This window comes from Lemur catta, chromosome 6 (assembly GCF_020740605.2).
Source record: "Lemur catta isolate mLemCat1 chromosome 6, mLemCat1.pri, whole genome shotgun sequence".
Classification (NCBI taxonomy): domain Eukaryota; kingdom Metazoa; phylum Chordata; class Mammalia; order Primates; family Lemuridae; genus Lemur; species Lemur catta.
The window spans coordinates 4,495,281-4,512,788 of record NC_059133.1 but is presented as its reverse complement, the minus strand read 5'-3'; the positions used below and the strand labels follow the sequence as shown (position 1 = coordinate 4,512,788).

The 17,508-nt window shown below is 57.1% G+C and overlaps 1 protein-coding gene across 3 annotated transcripts in view; it reads left to right on the top strand.

Annotated features, from left to right (window-relative positions):
• Window positions 1–9,641: 9,641 nt before the first annotated feature.
• PRR5 (proline rich 5) overlaps window positions 9,642–17,508 on the top strand; it is a 52,071-nt gene continuing 44,204 nt past the window's right edge. Inside the window, exon 1 of one of the 3 annotated variants that reach the window (XM_045552817.1) lies at window positions 9,642–9,725. The gene's annotated coding sequence lies outside the window, so the exon portion shown is untranslated. Of the gene's footprint in view, window positions 9,726–15,219; window positions 15,400–17,508 lie in introns of those variants that run through there. The other 2 variants (XM_045552815.1, XM_045552820.1) reach the window with 2 other exon arrangements.

Below are 17,508 nucleotides of genomic sequence, written 5' to 3'. Positions count from 1 at the left end.
CAGGTAAACGGGGAACAAGGGAGGGGGGGAAGGAAACTTACAGACCAGTACTCTCCTGAACGTAGATGCAAACATCCTCACCACAATGATCGCACATGCATCCAGCAATATATTTACAAAGGATGGTGGATCCCAACCAAGTTGGATTTGTCCCAGAAATGCAAAGTTGCTTTAATCTTTGAAACCAATCAGTGTGATTCACTTCGTTAATAGGATAAAGAATTTTTAAAAATATATGATTTCAATAGATGCAAAATATATTTTTAATTTTTCAGAAAATTAAGAATATTAATAGAAGGGAACTTCACCAACCAGTGAAGAAACTCCAAGAAAACCCACAGCTAACATCACAGCAAATGGTGAGAGACCGAAGTCTTTCCCCAGAGCCCAGGAACAAGACACCGGGGTCAACTCTCCTCACTTCCATCCAACTTCGCGCCCCGGAGGTCCTACCCCATCTCCACGAGTGGTCTACGTGATCGTTCATGTAGAAAACCCTAAGGATGCTTCAGACACCACCCAGGGCCTGGATCCAGTGAGGGAGCTTGGCTTGGGGAAGGGGTGTCAGGGCAGCCCTGGGAGGCCCAGCAATGCTGAACTGGGGAGGAGCTGCAGGGCCCCCTCCACCCAGAAGGCCACCAAGGATGCTGAGTTATTTCAAGGCAGACTGGGCCTGGGTTTCCTGCAGAGGCGAAGCTTGCTCTCGTTGGGAACCATGAAAGCAGCGATTGAAGACAGACTATTGGCAGGACTGCCAGGCTGCCAACTGCAGCATGGATCCCACTCCCTGGCGCAGGACTCTGGGCTCAGTGCGGGGCCTCTGCCAGGTTCTCAGCGTGCACACCGGAGGGGCGGGGGCGGGGTTGGCTGCCAGTGAAAGGCCTCAGCCCAGACTGCTTTCATCCCCAAGTTAGAACACCCCAGGGTGGGGGGGGCAGCTGTGCTCCCAGAGCCATTCCCACGGGGAGGAGTGGGTGACTGTCCCCAGGACCAGGGTCTCAGGAAGCGGAATCTGGCCCACGTCACTGGCAGGCCGGGTCCTGCTGAGTTTGTCCTCTCAGGCTCCGCTGCCTTGGCCCAAGACCCTCAAGGGCGGGCAGCAGGCCCCAAGCTCTTGGCCAAGCAGGACCAGAGGCTCTGGGCTGTGGGACAAGCACAGGTTCCGGAGCCCCAAGCTCTTTGAGGGAAGCTTCCGCTGAACCCTGGGAGGACAAGGGGGACCTCCAGCGCCAGCTCCCCGGGACCATTTCTAGGCTTCCAGTATTTCAGTTTTTGTCACACCACGTAGCAGCGTTTGTTTCTGGGTCTGCTCCCCTGGCCCCTCCACCCCAGCACAGGGGCGGTGCACAGGTGTGGTGCACAGGGGTGATGCACAGGTGTGGTGCACAGGGGTGGTGCACAGGTGTGGTACACAGGGGTGATGCACAGGGGTGGTGCACAGGGCTGGTGCACAGGGGTGGTGCACAGGGCTGGTGCACAGGGGTGGTGCACAGGGGCGGTGCACAGGTGTGGTGCACAGGGCTGGTGCACAGGTGTGATGCACAGGTGTGGTACACAGGGGTGGTGCACAGGTGTGATGCACAGGGCTGGTGCACAGGGGCGGTGTACAGGTGTGATCCACAGGGCTGGTGCACAGGGGTGATGCACAGGTGTGGTGCACAGGGCTGGTGCACAGGGGTGGTGCACAGGGCTGGTGCACAGGTGTGATGCACAGGGGTGGTGCACAGGGCTGGTGTACAGAGGTGGTGCACAGGTGTGGTGCACAGGTGTGATGCACACGGCTGGTGCACAGGTGTGATGCACAGGGCTGGTGCACAGGTGTGATGCACAGGGGTGGTGCACAGGGGTGGTGCACAGGTGTGATGCACAGGGCTGGTGCACAGGGCTGGTGTACAGAAGTGGTGCACAGGTGTGGTGCACAGGTGTGATGCACACGGCTGGTGCACAGGTGTGATGCACAGGGGTGGTGCACAGAGGTGGTGCACAGGTGTGATGCACAGGGGTGGTGCACAGGTGTGATGCACAGGGGTGGTGCACAGAGGTGGTGCACAGGTGTGGTACACAGGGGTGGTGCACAGAGGTGGTGCACAGGGCTGGTGCACAGGTGTGATGCACAGGGGTGGTGCACAGGGCTGGTGCACAGGGGTGGTGCACAGGGGTTGTGCACAGGGGTGGTGCACAGGGGTGGTGCACAGGGCTGGTGCACAGGTGTGATGCACAGGGGTGGTGCACAGGGGTGGTGTACAGGTGTGGTGCACAGGGGTTGTGCACAGGTGTGATGCACAGGGCTGGTGCACAGGGGTGGTGCACAGGGGTGATGCACAGATGGCGCACTTATATGAATCTGCAGGGTATATCCCTCATTTGCTAGTCATTCACCAAGTACCTACTATGCACCAAGCCTTGCGCTGTCCCTCAGGCATTCAGAGCTGAAAGCCAGGCTCTGCTTTCAAGGGTTTCCATTCTAGAAGGGGAGAGAAGGAGGTGAGGAAGGCACATCAACAGCTCTTCCTGTTTATTATGCTCCACAATCTACCCTTGATGGCCAGGGGTGAGGAGGGACCTCCCTCCCCCACCCCCACCCCCGCCACATGTTAAGTGGCACCACCAGCCTAAGCTCTGAGGGAAAGGTGGAGTCTGAGAAGCTAAAATGCAAAAGGAGAGCCGAGCACACACGGGGAAATACACACACCCGTCGAATCATTCAGAAAACCTTATTTTCCCTTCAAATCACAAAATCCTGCACAGCTACTACCTTTTCATCACAGATCAGATCTGCAAGTCAGGACCAGGGGCCTCCGCAGCTGCAGGGGGCAGGGGAGGCCTGGGAGCTGCTTTTCCTCTGGGCCTGGAGGGGAATCTTCCCGCTGTTGCCTTTCCTGCTTTCCAGTGGCACCTGCATTCCTTGGCTTGTGGCCCCTGCCTGTCTTCAGAGCCATAGGTGTGGCATCTTCCAGCCTCTCTTTCTTATTGTTTCCATTGTCATTTTGCCCTTTTCTCACTCTGACCCTCCTGCCCCCACTAATAAGGACCTTGTGATAGTCCAGGGCCATCTCCCTATCTTAAGATCCTTAATCACAGCAGCAAAGTTCCTCTGGCCATACGCACTGCATGGGGTCATGTTACAGCAAGTGTCACAGTGGGTGGTCCCCAGGGCAAACCAAGCGGCACATGGAGAGTCGGAGAGTCAAAGTTTATTGGCCGGTGGGCTCAGAGGGGTCTCACCACCAAATTCTGAGCCCCACCTACCCGATTTTTTTCCCACTTTTATTAAGTTGGGGTGGTCCGAGGGGTGGGGTCTTAGGTGGCTAAGGTAATAGGTTAGTTGATGTGTCAGGTAATAGGTTAGTGTTATGCTGATGTGCCAGGTAATAGATTAGTTGATGGGGCAGGTGACAGGTTAGTGTTATGCTGACTCGGGTCTTCCGTGAGCGGTGGGGGGGGTCTCAGGTGGCTGACTCACCCCCAAGTAATAGATGGGGGTTCTCCTTATCAGTCACATGTGCACAGGCAACACGGATTAGGACGTGGACTTCTTTGGTGAGAGGGTCTTTATTCTGCCCAGCACCGTGTGGCCCTGGGTGAGGCGCTGCACGTTGCTGGGCCTGTCTCCCCGACCACAGGGACTGGGTGGGGTCCCAGGGCCCTCCCGGGGCACAGAGCCCTCTGAGCCTGCAGGCTTTCACCCAGTCTTCCAATGGCCCCAAAGTCCTTCTTGGCCAAGTGGGGATTAGGAGACCCCCAGAAGGCTCCAGAGGGGCAGTGGTGGGAGGTATTGAGACTCCTCAGAGAACTAAATTCTGCACAAGTCTTTAGGTTTGCAAAGCAGTTTTCCTATGTTCAGGCAACAATAAAAGCTCATTAACTACTTTTCAATGACTCAGTCAACCAATGAATGGACAAATAAATGGAACGACAAACTTGTGAAATTAGCAGGTGTGGCGCACAGTGGGTGGGTCACATGACAAGGGACTCAGCCTGGTCTTCTAGCCGTAGGACCTGTGTCCTCCCCACCCGCCATGTGCTGTCACAGCGCCCCTCACCCACACGGCATCAGGACCGCCCTGGCACACAGCAGGCACTGGCCACATCTGCTCATTTGGAGAGGAAGGGAAGGAAATGAAAGGTCAGGCCACCGCCGGGGCTGGGGCAGGGGCCTCACCTGAGCCTCCCAGTGACTTCCTGCAGCCTCACGTGACCTGAGGAGCAGACACACACTGAGGTTTCCTGCCAACCCCGGGGAACACGCTCAGCTCTCACCCCGTGGCTAGGAGGAAGAGGCAGATGCTCATGGTCACCCCGAGAGCCGGGACAGGCACCGGCATGCTCTCTGGGGAGCCCAGCGGTCAGCTGCCTTCTGGATCATCTGGGTGGCCTTCAGTTAACCCCAGTCCCGGCCCCTCAAAGAGCCGAAAACCCTCCAGACGCCAGCCACCTAGGCTCCAAGCCAGGGGTCTGCACTCAGCCCAGGCTCTGTCATTACTCGCTGCGTGGCCCTGGGCATGGTTAATCGCCTCTCTGAGCCTCCGTTTCCAATTCTGTAAAGTGGCAAAACTAGTATCATCTGTTGCAGCCAGGGTCCCAGCAAAAGCAGAATTTACCCCAGGAGGTTTAAGCAAGGGGACTGCTCACAGAGGCGAGCGGGTTAGGGAGCGCAGAGAAGAGCAGCAGAGGGAGGCTGTTACCAGCTCCTCCCAGCAGGAGCTGTGGCCCCGAGTGGGGAGAAAGACCTCATCGCTCTCCTCCCTCTGACCTCCAGACGTGGCCTCCCAGTTTGTCAACCTAAATAACAGAGAGGCTCGCTCAAAGCAAATGACAATTTGTGGGCACCAGGCATTGCAGTGGGAATGCAGGTGCCGTAGGAAACTACGCACAGATGCAGGAAGGTGAAGGAAGACAAAGGCGTTTAAAGGACAAATGAGGAGGATTACAGAGCTGTTCTGAGATAATTATCCTTGGCTACAAGGACCAATGACAAGGGTGACACCAGTCTGGGGCTGGGCGGGCAGCAGCTGGGCAGGTGCCCTCGCAGAAGTATTTTCTGTGCGTGGTTGAGATGGCCTTCGTGTCGGGATAAGTTTTTGTAGCATCTTTTGTGATGGTTCTTCTTATCAGGCATATACCTGTGGGAACCCGCCCCTGTGGCCTTCCCCGGCTCTGTTTGCTGTTGTTGTGGTTCTTAGGAGGTCCCTGGACACACTCAATATATGAGTTTTCTTTTAAAACATTCACATCTGCTAAAGGCAGCATCTCAGCAACTATCAATGCATTCGGAAAAAATATAAAAATAAGGAATGAAATGACCTTCAAATTAAGAACCAGGTGAGAGGTAAAAGCAGCCTCCCTGGCCCTGCACCGCTGGTATTGACGAGATCAGCTGGAATCTTAATCGTTGAGATTCTGTGACAGGGATCCCTGAGACGCACAGACCTGCACGTGCCTGCCTGGGGGCCTGGACGTCCTGCGGTCTTGCGCCCTGTCCCTCGCAAAGTGTCCACACTGAGACAACGAACTGCGGGTCACCCTGGCTCGCCGCTCAGCCTCTGCAGCCCTGGAGGCTGCACCACCTACAAGCTGTGTGTCCTTGAGCAAATTACTTCACCTCTCTGGGCCCCAGATGCCTGAGCTTTTACATGAGGAAGATGAGGACACTCACTTCATAGGTTCCCATAGGAGTTAAATGGGGCGACACGGAGGAAGTCCAGAAAAGGCCCTGGGACATTGCAAGTGCTTGGTCACAACCACTGGGGTTGTCATTATCTTTGTGGTGGGTGTTATTCTGAGTGGTCCTTACTCCCCAAGTTAGGAACTCCGAGGGTCAGGGTCCCGCACATCTAACAGTAAGCGATCCCGACTCTCCCCACGGGAGCTTGCAGGGGCTGCCTGGTGACTCCACACTGGGACCCCCGGTGTGCTGGGAGACCATGGCAAGCCCAGCCCCCGTCTTCTCACTTCCTACCTCAACGGTAAGGGCTGGGTGAGATGACGTGTCAGGCAGGTGCTGACTCACTTCCCCTGCCCTGTGGGAACCAGGCCCACTGCGTCCGGGACCCTCAAGGATCTGTCCACATTGCTTCCATTCCCTGCAGAGGTCAGAGGTCAGCAGACCATGCCCACATGGCCTAGTGGGGATGGCGCTGAGACGCCGGCACATGGGCAATCCGGGGCGACAGCCTAAGCCACCACCACTCCGCTCAGACGGTGCTCCATCCCTGCCAGGGCAGGCGGTGTTCTGGCAGGAAAGAGAGACAGGGCTTGTTCTGCAGAAGGAAAAACCGATACATTGGACCCCATCAGAATTAAAAGCTTTTGCTCTGTGAAAGATCCATTAAGAGGATGAAAAGACAAGCTACAGAATGTGAGAAAATATTTGCAAACCACATATCCAACAAACGACTAGTATCTAAAATATATAAAGAACTCTTAAAAATCAACATTAAAAAAATCCAATTAGAAAATAGGCAAAAGACACAAAAGACCTGTCCCTGGAAAGTACTCAGAGATGGCAGATAAGCTCGTAAGATCTTTTCAGATCTTCGACATCATTGGCCATTAGGGGAAGGCAAATTAAAACCATGAGCTATCACTACACGCTGAACAGAATGGCAAAAATAAAACATAGGGACAACACCAAATGCTAGTGAGGATGCTGAGAAACTGCATCAGCCACACATCGCGGGTGGGAATGTAAAGTGGTGCGATCACTCTGGGAAACAGTTTGGCAGTTTCTTAAAAATCTAAACATGCAACCACCATACGACCCAGCAATTGCACTCCTGGGCATTTTTCCCGGACAAATGAAAACTTATGTTCACACAAAAACCTGTACACAAGTGTTTATAGCAGCTTTATTTGTGATAGCCCCAAACTGGAAACAACGCAGATGTCCTTCAAATGAATGGTTAAACAAACTGTGATACATCCATACCACGGAATAAAAAGGAACAAACTATGGATACACAAAACAACTTGGAAGACTCTTCAGGGAATTATGCTGAGTGAAAAAAAAAGCAATCTCAAAAGGTAACATACTGTATGGTTGCATCTATATAAAATTCTTGAAATGAGAAATTATAGAAATGGAGAACAAATTAGTGCTTTCCGGGAGGTGGGAGGGAGGGAGATGAGCGCCTAAAAAGGCAGTAGGAGGGACCTTGTGGTGATGGAATATTCTGTGTCTTGGTGGTAGCAACGTCAGCATCCTCCTTGTCATATTGTGCTAGTTTTGCAAGGTGTTGCCAATGGGGGGGAACTGGGTCCAGGAGATCTCTCTATATTATTTTTTTTAATGCTTTTTACTACTGTAGTTTTTTTTTTTTTTTTGAGACAGAGTCTCACTTTGTTGCCCGGGCTAGAGTGAGTGCCGTGGCGTCAGCCTAGCTCACAGCAACCTCAAACTCCTGGGCTTAAGCGATCCTACTGCCTCAGCCTCCCGAGTAGCTGGGACTACAGGCATGAGCCACCATGCCCAGCTAATTTTTTCTATATATATTTTTAGTTGGCCAGATAATTTATTTCTATTTTTAGTAGAGACGGGGTCTAGCTCAGGCTGGTCTCGAACTCCTGACCTCAAGCAATCCACCCTCCTCGGCCTCCCAGAGGGCTAGGATTACAGGCCGGAGCCACCGCACCCGGCCTTATTTTTTTATTTTTAAATTTCAGTATATGGCCAGGTGCGGTGGCTCATGCCTGTAATCCTAGCCCTCTGGGAGGCCAAGGCAGGAGGATCGCTTGAGGTCAGGAGTTCAAGACCAGCCTGAGGAAGAGCGAGACCCCGTCTCTACTAAAAATAGAAAGAAATGATCTGGACAACTAAAAAATATATATGTGTATATATATATATACATACATATATATATATATATATAGAAAAAAATTACCCAGGCATGGCGGCATATGCCTGTAGTCCCAGCTACTCGGGAGGCTGAGGCAGAAGGATTGCTTCAGTCCAGGAGTTTGAGGTTGCTGTGAGCTTGACACCATGGCACTCTAGCTAGGGAAGCAGAGCGAGACTCTGTCTGAAAAAACAAATTTTTTTCAGAATATTATGGGGGTTCAAACACTTTGGTTACATATATTGCCTTTGCACCACCCAAGCCAGAGTTACAAGCATGCCCATCCCCCTGAGAGTGCACTCCGCACCCATTAGTTGTGAATTTACCCATCCCCTCCGCCCCCCTCCCACCTGTATTATTTCTTAAAACTGCATGTGAATCTACAATTATCTCAAAATAAGAAAGTTTAATTTAAAAGAAGTGGTGGGTCCCAGTGATCACACCTCAAGAGGCTGGACTGAATGACCTCAGAGGTCCCTCCATGCCCAGGATCCCCCTCTTGCAACAAAAGGCTCAGAGGAGCTCCCACCTCCCCCAGGCACCTCTAGGACCCCATTTCCCACCACACCCCAGCCTCCCCTCCAGGCACCGTCTGCCCAGTCCAGATGTGGCCCTGAAGCAGGAGGTTCCCAGAGGTTGTTCCAGCAGGATCCTCTGTGCGGTCCAGGTGGAGCTGCTCACTCCCCAGCCTGTGGACCCCACTGGTCCACTCAGGGTCTGGCCAGGCCTCTCGCTGTCCTGGAGTCCAGTCACCAGGAAGGCTGGCCGCCGCCTGGCCTGCCTCATGTTAACACTGTTTCTGGGGCTTGAGTGACTTAGCTTCAAACAAGCACAATGATGAGGAGGAAAAATATGTTTTAGTACTGAATATGAACACAAATATTTGCACAATTGCATTGCAAAACACTAAATCACTACACTCTAAGACACACAACAACCAGTGACCATCAGCACGGGATGGTCACATCAGCACAGGCTTCTGGGCTTGCAGGGGCACTGGCTGGCAATCCTGCCCCGCCCCCCACGACAACCGCGTTTACAGCGGAGAAGCCCTGGAACAGGGGGAGGCTGTTTAAATGAAGAGTGAGAGGAAATCCTTCTGGAGACACCGGGAAGTGGGATGTGGGGCGCGGGTGCGGGATGTGTGTCCAGGACCGCACGTTTCCACCAGGGCAGCACTTCTCAAACCGCACAGAACTTTGTACTCGGCCCAAGGGCTTGTTGAAACCGGGGCCCAACCCAGAGCCGTGCTTGTGTAGGTCTGGGCTGAGGCCCGAGAACTGTTCTTCTAACAAGTTCCCGCGGCCGGGAGGGCAGGTCGAGGCCACACTTTGAGAACCTGAGAACCGCAGCCCCGGGCTACCGTTCGTCGCTGGATCCGTCGGTTTACCGTCCCTCCCCGCGCCCCGCCCCGCCTCCGGCGTCCCTGAGCCCCAGGCAGGGGCTGGGTCTGTCTGATTTTCCCTCCGGGCTCGGCCGAGACTTGGGGAGGGGTGCGCAGGGGACCTCGGAGGACCGCCCGCCCGGGAGCGGGTTGCGGCGTCGCTGGCAGAAGAGCCGACTGGGGCCTCGGGGTGACCCGGGACGCCCGGGCCGCCGGGCACCGCCCTTGGCCTGCGCAGTGCGGGGGGCGGAGCGGCAGGGTGGGCGCGCGGCCGCCGGGTGGGCCCGGGAGGGTGGGCGTGCCGCGGCCCGGCTCGCCGCACTCGCCCGGGTCCCTCCGGCAGCGCCCGAGTTCCGGGGGCCGCGGCGGCCGAGGGCGCCCCCGCGCGGGCCTGGGGGGCGGGGCGGGGCGGGGCCTCCGCGGCCCCCTCCCCTGCTCGGGCTCTGGCTCCGGCTCCGGCTCTGCGCGGCGGCGGCGGCGGCGGCGGCAGGGGCGCGGGGACCAAGGTGAGCGGCGGCGACGGGTCCACAGGCCCAGCCGGGGAGGGGCGGAGGGGCGGCACGCGCGGCCCTGCGCACGGCGGGGGCCCCGGGGCGGCGCCGGCAGGCTGGCGCGTGTGTGCGGCGCCGAGCGCGGGGCCCCGGGGTGGGTAGCGGTCGGGCGGCATCTGCGGGGCAGGGGCGGCCCGCTTGGGTGGGGGCTCAGCCTCTCCCACTCCCAGTCTCCCGGGACCTCCAGAGCTCGTCCCCTCTCCCAGGCTCTCTCGCCCCCCGCCCCGCCCCCTTCTCTTTATCTCTGAGTTTCTCTCCGGCTCTGTGGGTGGGTCTTTCTGGGTCTCCGTCCAGCCCCCGGTCCAGCTGCCTGTCTCAAGATCTGCCTCCCCAGCACCACCCTTCCCCATCGCAGCTCTCCCCTCCCTATCCACTGTCCCCTTTAATAGAGCAAACAAAGATGGGGGGGCTTCTTTTCAGAGCCCTGTCCTGGCTCAGCCTGCGGCCCCCTCCCCTCTGGCCTCTGGCCTGGGCCTCCAGCCACGGTCGGGCAGGGACCTGGCCCTGCAGAGTGGTGGGGGAGAGGCAGCAGGGAGATCCAGGGCAGAGGCCCTGGGGCTGGAGCACTCAGGGGTCTGCGAAGTCAGAGCCTGGGGAGACCCCTCACCACCCCTTGACAGGTGAGGACACTGGGCAGGTCTGCCTGCCTGGCCAGGGCTCTGAGCCTGGGGCCAAATCAGATTAATCACTAGACCTTGTTCCCGGCAGGCGTGACGCTTTCTAAGATTTTTTTCCACTAGAGCCAAGGGAGGGGAGAATATGCTGCATTGGGGGAGGGTCCCTGGCCGGAGGGCCACAGGATGTGGTCTCAGCAACTGGGTCACTCCCTCCAGACAGCCTCCACTTCCCCCTCTGCAGCATGGGTGGGAGTGACAGCTATGGACAGCAGCCCTATGGCCCACATGGGGCAGCATGACTGCCCAGGTGATTAGCGATGCTCTCAGTAACAGTATGGCAGTGCCCACGTGTCCAGGGATCCCGAGGGCCCGAGGCCCATTCCCTGGACTAGTTCAGGAAGGGAGGTGTATCTCAGACCTCGGGCCCCTCAGACCTTCTCCTGGCCTGGCCTGGAGAATCCTTCCTGGGGGTGAGCTGCCAGCTCTCCAAGTGAGGTCCCAGACCACGGGATTATCCTCCTTAACCACAGTGCTTGAGAAAATGCCAGTTCCTGTGCCCTTATGCTGAGGTGCTGATGGGAACACCGGGAATCCGCATTTGACAAGTCCCCCCCATTCTGGTGCACATTGAGGTGTGAGCACCAGTGGGTTGTAGCATTGGATGAGGGGAACAAGGTCATCCATCTCCTTCTGGCAGGCAGCGAGGAGGACCCAAGAAGGGCCATCCTGGGGCCGAGGCTTTGCTGTGTCTCTGGGCAAGCCACCCCCCTTGGAAACCCCGTCCCTCATGGTCTGGGACTCTGAGCCCTTTGTTTAAATTGTGGGGGTGGGGGTGGTGTGGAGTCAGGCAGCCCTGGGTCAGCATCCCAGCTCCACCACTGGCTGGCTGTGTGGCCCTGGGCAAGTCACTTTGCTTCTCTGGTCCTCGGTTTCCTAATCTGAAAACTGGGAATCATAATATTGCCCCCCAACCATGGGACAGTGACAAGTTTCCAAAGAGGTACAATGCCTGACTCATCACACACATGCACACACACACACACCCTCACGCATACACATATGCTTTTGTGTATCACGGCTCTTACAACTGTCTGGTGATAGGGACATTCGCATGGACTTAATTCCTCATCAGCAGGGAAGGCAGTCTGCAGAAACATTTGTTAGCTAATGGATTTTTTGTTTCTAATGGACAGCTTAAAAGGCCTGGGGGTGGTCAGGCAGAGCTGCCTGGACAGAGGCGAGTGACATTGCATGGTGCCAGCCTTCCTGCTCAAGACAGGCACTGGGAGATAACACCCGGTGTCGACACCGCTGGCAAAGTCAGGGGCGCAGACACTGGGAGGGGTGGGGGTGAGGGAAGGAAGGAGAAAGGCCAGGCCCTCTCCAGGTGCCCCGAGATGTGGCCATTCACCGACATGAACACATTGTTCCGGGACATCTGTGCAAAGAACGGAGCTCTCAGACTCCCATAGAAGGGCAGAGAAAGTCATTCATTCACTCAATCACTCATTCACAAAGACCTCCGGGCCTGGCAGACAGCGAGGAGGGCCCCTAGAGACAGAAGGACCCATGCGGAAAGGGGCGGGCCGCCGGTGCCACGTGGATGCAGAGCCATCTGTTCCAATGGCGGTGTCAGCAGCCCTCGGGGTCAGGGCATCCTGCCTCAGGACCCTCACCGTGAAGCCCAGGGGGCCCTCAGGGGTCCGGGCACTGAGTGGGACCAGCCGTCTCCTGGGTTAGAGGTGAGAAGTGTGAATCAGACTCTGGGCCGTTACAAAGCCGTGGCTTAGTGGAACAAAGAGGTAACGACACAGCCCTCTTTTTGCTTTTAACCACATGCCTCTTTTATGTCTTAAAGTTGAATCTTGATGGGGGAGCACCTAGAGGGATGGAGGCTTTGAAGTCCGTGGGTGAGCATGTTTCTTGGTGACTTCGGGAACCTTCAGTCTCAGAGAGCAGGCCCAGTGCTGTGCGGTCTGGAGGCCTTGGCTTCCGGGGTGGTCCCCACCCCACCCCTGGGCCTGGCCCCAGGCGGCCCAGCAGGAGCCAGGGAGGGGCAGAGGCCGGGAGCCCAGGCCCAGGCCCGCCTGCCTCACCTCCCTGAGCAAGGCGTGCACCGGAGCAGCTAGCTTAGGTGACTAAGACATGGTCTTGTAGCTCTGTAGTGAGGTCGTCTTGTAGTGACAGGGTCTTGTAGTCTTATAATGACATAGTCTTGTAGTGATGTGGCCTTGTGGTCTTGTAATGATGTGGTTTTATAATGCTGGTTGTGTAAGCGTTTAGTGCTGTGGTCCTGTAGTCTTGTAGTGATGGGGTCTTGTAGTGCCATGGTGTGCGGGGTCGTGGTCTCGTGGTAAGGCTGTCCTGGCATTAGCCATGGCGTTACTGCTGGCATGAGTGTTAATGTCAGTGTTGGTGCCCAGTTTCTGGGGTGTCCTGGGGGATACAGGTTCTGAGACGAGTGCAGTGCCCTCTCGGGGCCGGCCGGAGGGAAGCGCTCAGCTGGTGCCTGTGCCCGTCTGCACGCTGCCCCCGAGAAGTGGGTGCAGAAGTGGAGTCACTGTTGTGTTACCACACGCTAGGGCAAGTGGGGGGGGCAGGTCTCTTTTTAAAAGATCGTCAGGAAAATATGCATACCCATTTCAGCAGAGAGAGCGTGCTCCGCTCAGTGCTGGCTCCAGAGCGTGGGCTCGTCTCTGGAAGGGGCTGCTGTCTCCTGAGCCCCGGCCATGAGGGGTCACTCTCTATGCCTCAGTTTCCTCATCTGTAAGCAGGAATTTTGCTTTCTGCCTTGCATAGTTTCTAGGATGGGTAGGGGAAAGCTGTGAAATAATAATAGCAACATATATCCAGCCCTGTGACGCACCCGGAAGGCATCTGAGAGGTTCACGTATTTGCCCTCATTTGACCCTCTGCAGGCCCCGTGAGGTTAGTTGCTGTTGTGGTCCCACTGTGCGGCTGAGAAAGGGGAGGCACAGAGATATCAGTGTCTTGTCCACGGCTACACAGCTGGTCAGAATTTTGCGTCTGATTTAGATGGACTGAAAGCCATCCTTTGTGGCCATTTCTTGGTGGATAAACATGCAGCCCCTGCTTGATTACTTTCAGTGACAGGGAGCTCACTACTCTATAAGCCCCTGCAATTATTAATCTAGGACTTGGCTAGGTGGTGGTGATGGTCCCTGGTACAACAGACTCAACGTGGAAAGAGAAGGTAGGGAGAAGATCCTGAGCTTGGCCTTGGCCTTGCTGGGTTGAAGGAGCCAAGAAGTCCACCCATGGAGAGGTGGGGAGGACGGCCCCAAGTTCTGCATCATCCACAGTTCTGACCATCTCAGCCCTCCCACACACCAAACCTGAGGCCGAGAGAGAAGAAAGCGCTCAACAGGGAGGATAAACGGTAGGCATCCGATAACTCCTAGAGGTGGACCAATCCTATTTCTAAGGAAAATTTAAATTATGAAATCAACGTGCACATGTTGTATAAAGTCTGGAAAACAGACTGATTTTTCCTGTAACCTTGCTACCTGAACACCATCGTTTTTGTGTAGTCATTTCCAGGCTTTTTTTCAGTAACTGCATCCTGACGTGGAAGTAGATTTACGTGGTGTCATCACACCACACCTAAAGTTTCGTCTCCTGCTTTCTTTGCTAGATGTTACATCGTGAGCGTCTGTCCTGTTCCTGAGCAGTCCGGGACTTCCTAGGCAGCAGTGACAAGTTTCTAGTGGCTGCATGGTGTCCTGCACCATAGACGTCTGTCATTTGCCTTGGAGATCCCCCTTCCAGTGGGGCCTCCGTGTGCAGAGTGATATGAATAGCTGTGTGACCTTGGGCAGGGCCCTGACCCTCTCTGTGTCTCAGGTTCATGCTCTGATGACAGGTGGGAGCCAGCACCCCCTGTCACAGGGGTCTGGGAGGAGTGAATGAGGGATAGGATATGGGGTGGCAGGGGCACATGGCAGGGGCTTACAACGTACTAGCCACTGTTACCATGGTCGCAGTTACTGTTATTATTTAGGTCGTATCTCCCCAGTGACACCGCAGGCCCCGCAAGCAGGAGGCAGAATCCGCATATCCCTGCGCCTTACTCCTAGCCATGCCCACTGATGTTCCGCGGTTTGAGTCCCACTGTCCGGCTCCCGCCAGCTGGAGTGAGTCTGTGTGGGCAGGGTGCTGGGAGAGCCTTCAGTTAGCCAATCTCATCTTGTCCCCCACGAGTGGGGATCATAGCTCGGAGAGTGTGCTGGGCCTGCCCAAGGTCACACAGCGGGAAGGGGAGAGCCAGGAATGCTTCTTGGAGGAGGTGGCAGTGGCACTGTGCCAGCAGGATGGGGTATCTGACTCGGCCAGGGAGCAGAGTGTCGGTGCCCTAGGCAGGGTGAAGAGGAGAAGAGGAGCTGTCCATGGGGCATGGCCGGCCGAGCCCAGCACCCAGCACCCAGCACAGGGTAGAGCAGAGTGTGGGGGTGCTCAGGGGGCATTTGCTGAGCTGACCTGACGTCAGAGCCAGGCAGGCCTGAGCTGTCTGGCCTCCTGGCCCCACCCTGCACACTGCCCCTGGCCACATCCTTCTGTCCGGGCAGGAAGGGGTGCTCTGTGGGCTCGGAGGCTGCAGGCACCTTCCTGGGGACTGCTTGTGAGCAGCGATAAAATATTTATCAGCCGGCAGCTGGGCTTCCCTGCGCAGGGTGCAGTCGAGGGCAGCTCCCACCCGAGGCCTGCAGCCTCACTGTTCTGCTGAGTCACGGGGAGCCCGGGGAGCCACCTGCCCTCGTGCTCCTGGGCCCCTCTGCCCTTTGGCCACGTGGGTGCCTCATAATGTGTAAGCCATTCGGCCACCCACAGGGCCCGGGCACACAGCGTGGTCAGAGCTGAGCAGGGTTGCAGAGCTCACCCCCGCAGGGTGCAGGCCTCGGCCAGGTCGCAGGGCAGAGGAGCCCAGCGGCCAGGATCCCACCCTGAACCCACCCTGGCAGCGTCCCGCCTCCTGAGTCCTGGCTCCCGGCAAGGTAGGTCCTCTTTGCATCTCGGGTTAGCAGTGGGGCACCGAGGTTCGGAGAGGAGGACACAATGTGTCGGGTCTTACGGCTGTTCGTGGCCGAGCAGGGAGTTGGCCCTCGTCTGTGGGACCACAAGGCCCTGCTGTGCTCCCAGCCCTGGCGAGCCCAACTCAGTCCCAGCCCAGAGTCAGGACTGGGATGGCGGTCCGCTCCGATGTGACACAGTGCTGTGACTTCGGGTTTGTGCTTTTGATTTTTAGAGTAGCAGCAACAACAAAAAACAGTAGCAGATGGCTTCTTCCTACTGCCGCGTGGTGTGGGAGGAAGAACAGGGGTTTCTTTTGTTCACTCATTCATAAAACACATTCTGGGTGCACTGGCCACAGGCCAGCGTCCTAGGCTCTGGGGACCAGCAGGGGACACTTTGGGTGAACTCGTCCTCAGGGAGCTTATGCCATGGTGAGGAGAGCCCACGGATCTAGAGAGGGGTGGGTATGTGCTGTGTGACCTCGGGCAGTTTGCTCCACCTCTCTGAGTCCTAGTCTTAGATTTGTAAATTGGGGATAAACTCTGCTTTTTCCCTGTGAGCAAGTGAGGCCCACACCTGTGTCCTTGTTCCTCCTCACGACCTTGCATCCGCCGAGGCCCGGCCAGCACAGATCAGCCTTTGGAACGGCTCCGGTTTCCAGAGAGGCCCTGGCAGGCTTTGCTGTGGGCCTGCCCAGGAAATAACCCGGAGCTGGTGTCTGGGCCTCGAGCTCCAGCTCGTGTGAAGGTGGACGTCGTGTCCAAGGTGCTGAGCTCTGGAGGGGAGCTCTGGTCCCCAGAGCCCCTCGCCAGGCAGCCGTGAGAGGGAGCCGGGCTGCGTACAAGCTACTGGGGCCCTGTAGGCGGCCGGGTCATCTCCAGCCCACCGTCCTGTACCCCCTCGAGGCTGCCCGTGCACACAGGCCTTCTGCTGCTGCCCGCCGCAGCCTTCGTCCTGCTATTCCTCTGCCCGGACCGCTTTTCCCACCCTCCTTCCCCTGCTGGGCTTCTGGTTCTTCAAGCCTCTGCTGGGAGGTGCCCTCCTCCAGGAAGCCTTCCTGGCTGCTCCAGGCAGGGTGGGCTGGTGCCCTCCTGACGCCCCTGTCAGCCTGGACTCTTTGCTTGTGTCTTTGAGACGGCGCCTGTCGTGTGCCGCTTCTCCGCCCTGTTCTCTGTCCACACCCCCCGCCCCCGCGCTCCCCGGCAGCCTGCGGCTCCAAGGGCTGGGCTCTGTGTGGTTCGTCTCTGGGTCCCAGGGCTCAGCTCGGGGGACACAGAGCGGGGCCCCAGCAGTGCCTGATGAATGAGGCAGAGAGCCAGCGAGTGCCAGGCATCCAGGGCACATGTGTTAAGGGACAGGAGGGCACCTGTCAGCAGCGCCCGGGTGGGGAGCTGTCTGCCCAGACGGGGCCTCCGTTTCCCACCTTCCAGGGTGACAGGCGTTCAGCTAGGCTGAGAGACACTGGGGGGGCGGGGGTTCTTGGGGTCAGGAGGGCTGCCCTTCCTGTCTGAGCCTCTCCCCTTGCAGCTAAACGACCCTGGGCAACTCCACCCTTTCCTGGGCCTCGGGAGATGCCGTCCATCCCGCAAACCTGGGAAAGGGGCAGGTGGCAGCTGTGTCCTCAGGATGCTCCAGGTGGCGTCTGACAAACGTGCACAGATAGGCGTCGAGAAAAGACGGGGATGACATGCCCCGAGTTAGGGACCAGTAACTTCTCTGGCAGTTTGTTTCTTCTTCCATCTTTTTTGTATTTTTCAAAGTTTCTAGAGTCCTGTGCTCAGCCCTGGGGGCAACTGCTGTAAAGACACAGCCCCTGCCCTCCGGGACAATCGGTCTGATGGCGGAGGCCGACCAGTCTGATGGGGGCGGGTGTGACCAGGCACAGAGCGTGGTGCGATTGGAACTGTCCAGAGGGAAGCCCGGGGCTGAGGAGGCCCTGGCCCGACCAGAGGGCTGGCAGGGTGCTGAAGGGCGGTTGCCAGGGAGACAGGGGTGTGGGCCGGTAGTGCCCTGTGGCTGCAGACCCAGAGGAGGGTGGGGTAGGGATGGCGAGAGACCCCGCCAGGAGGGAGTGCTGGGCCCGACCTGAG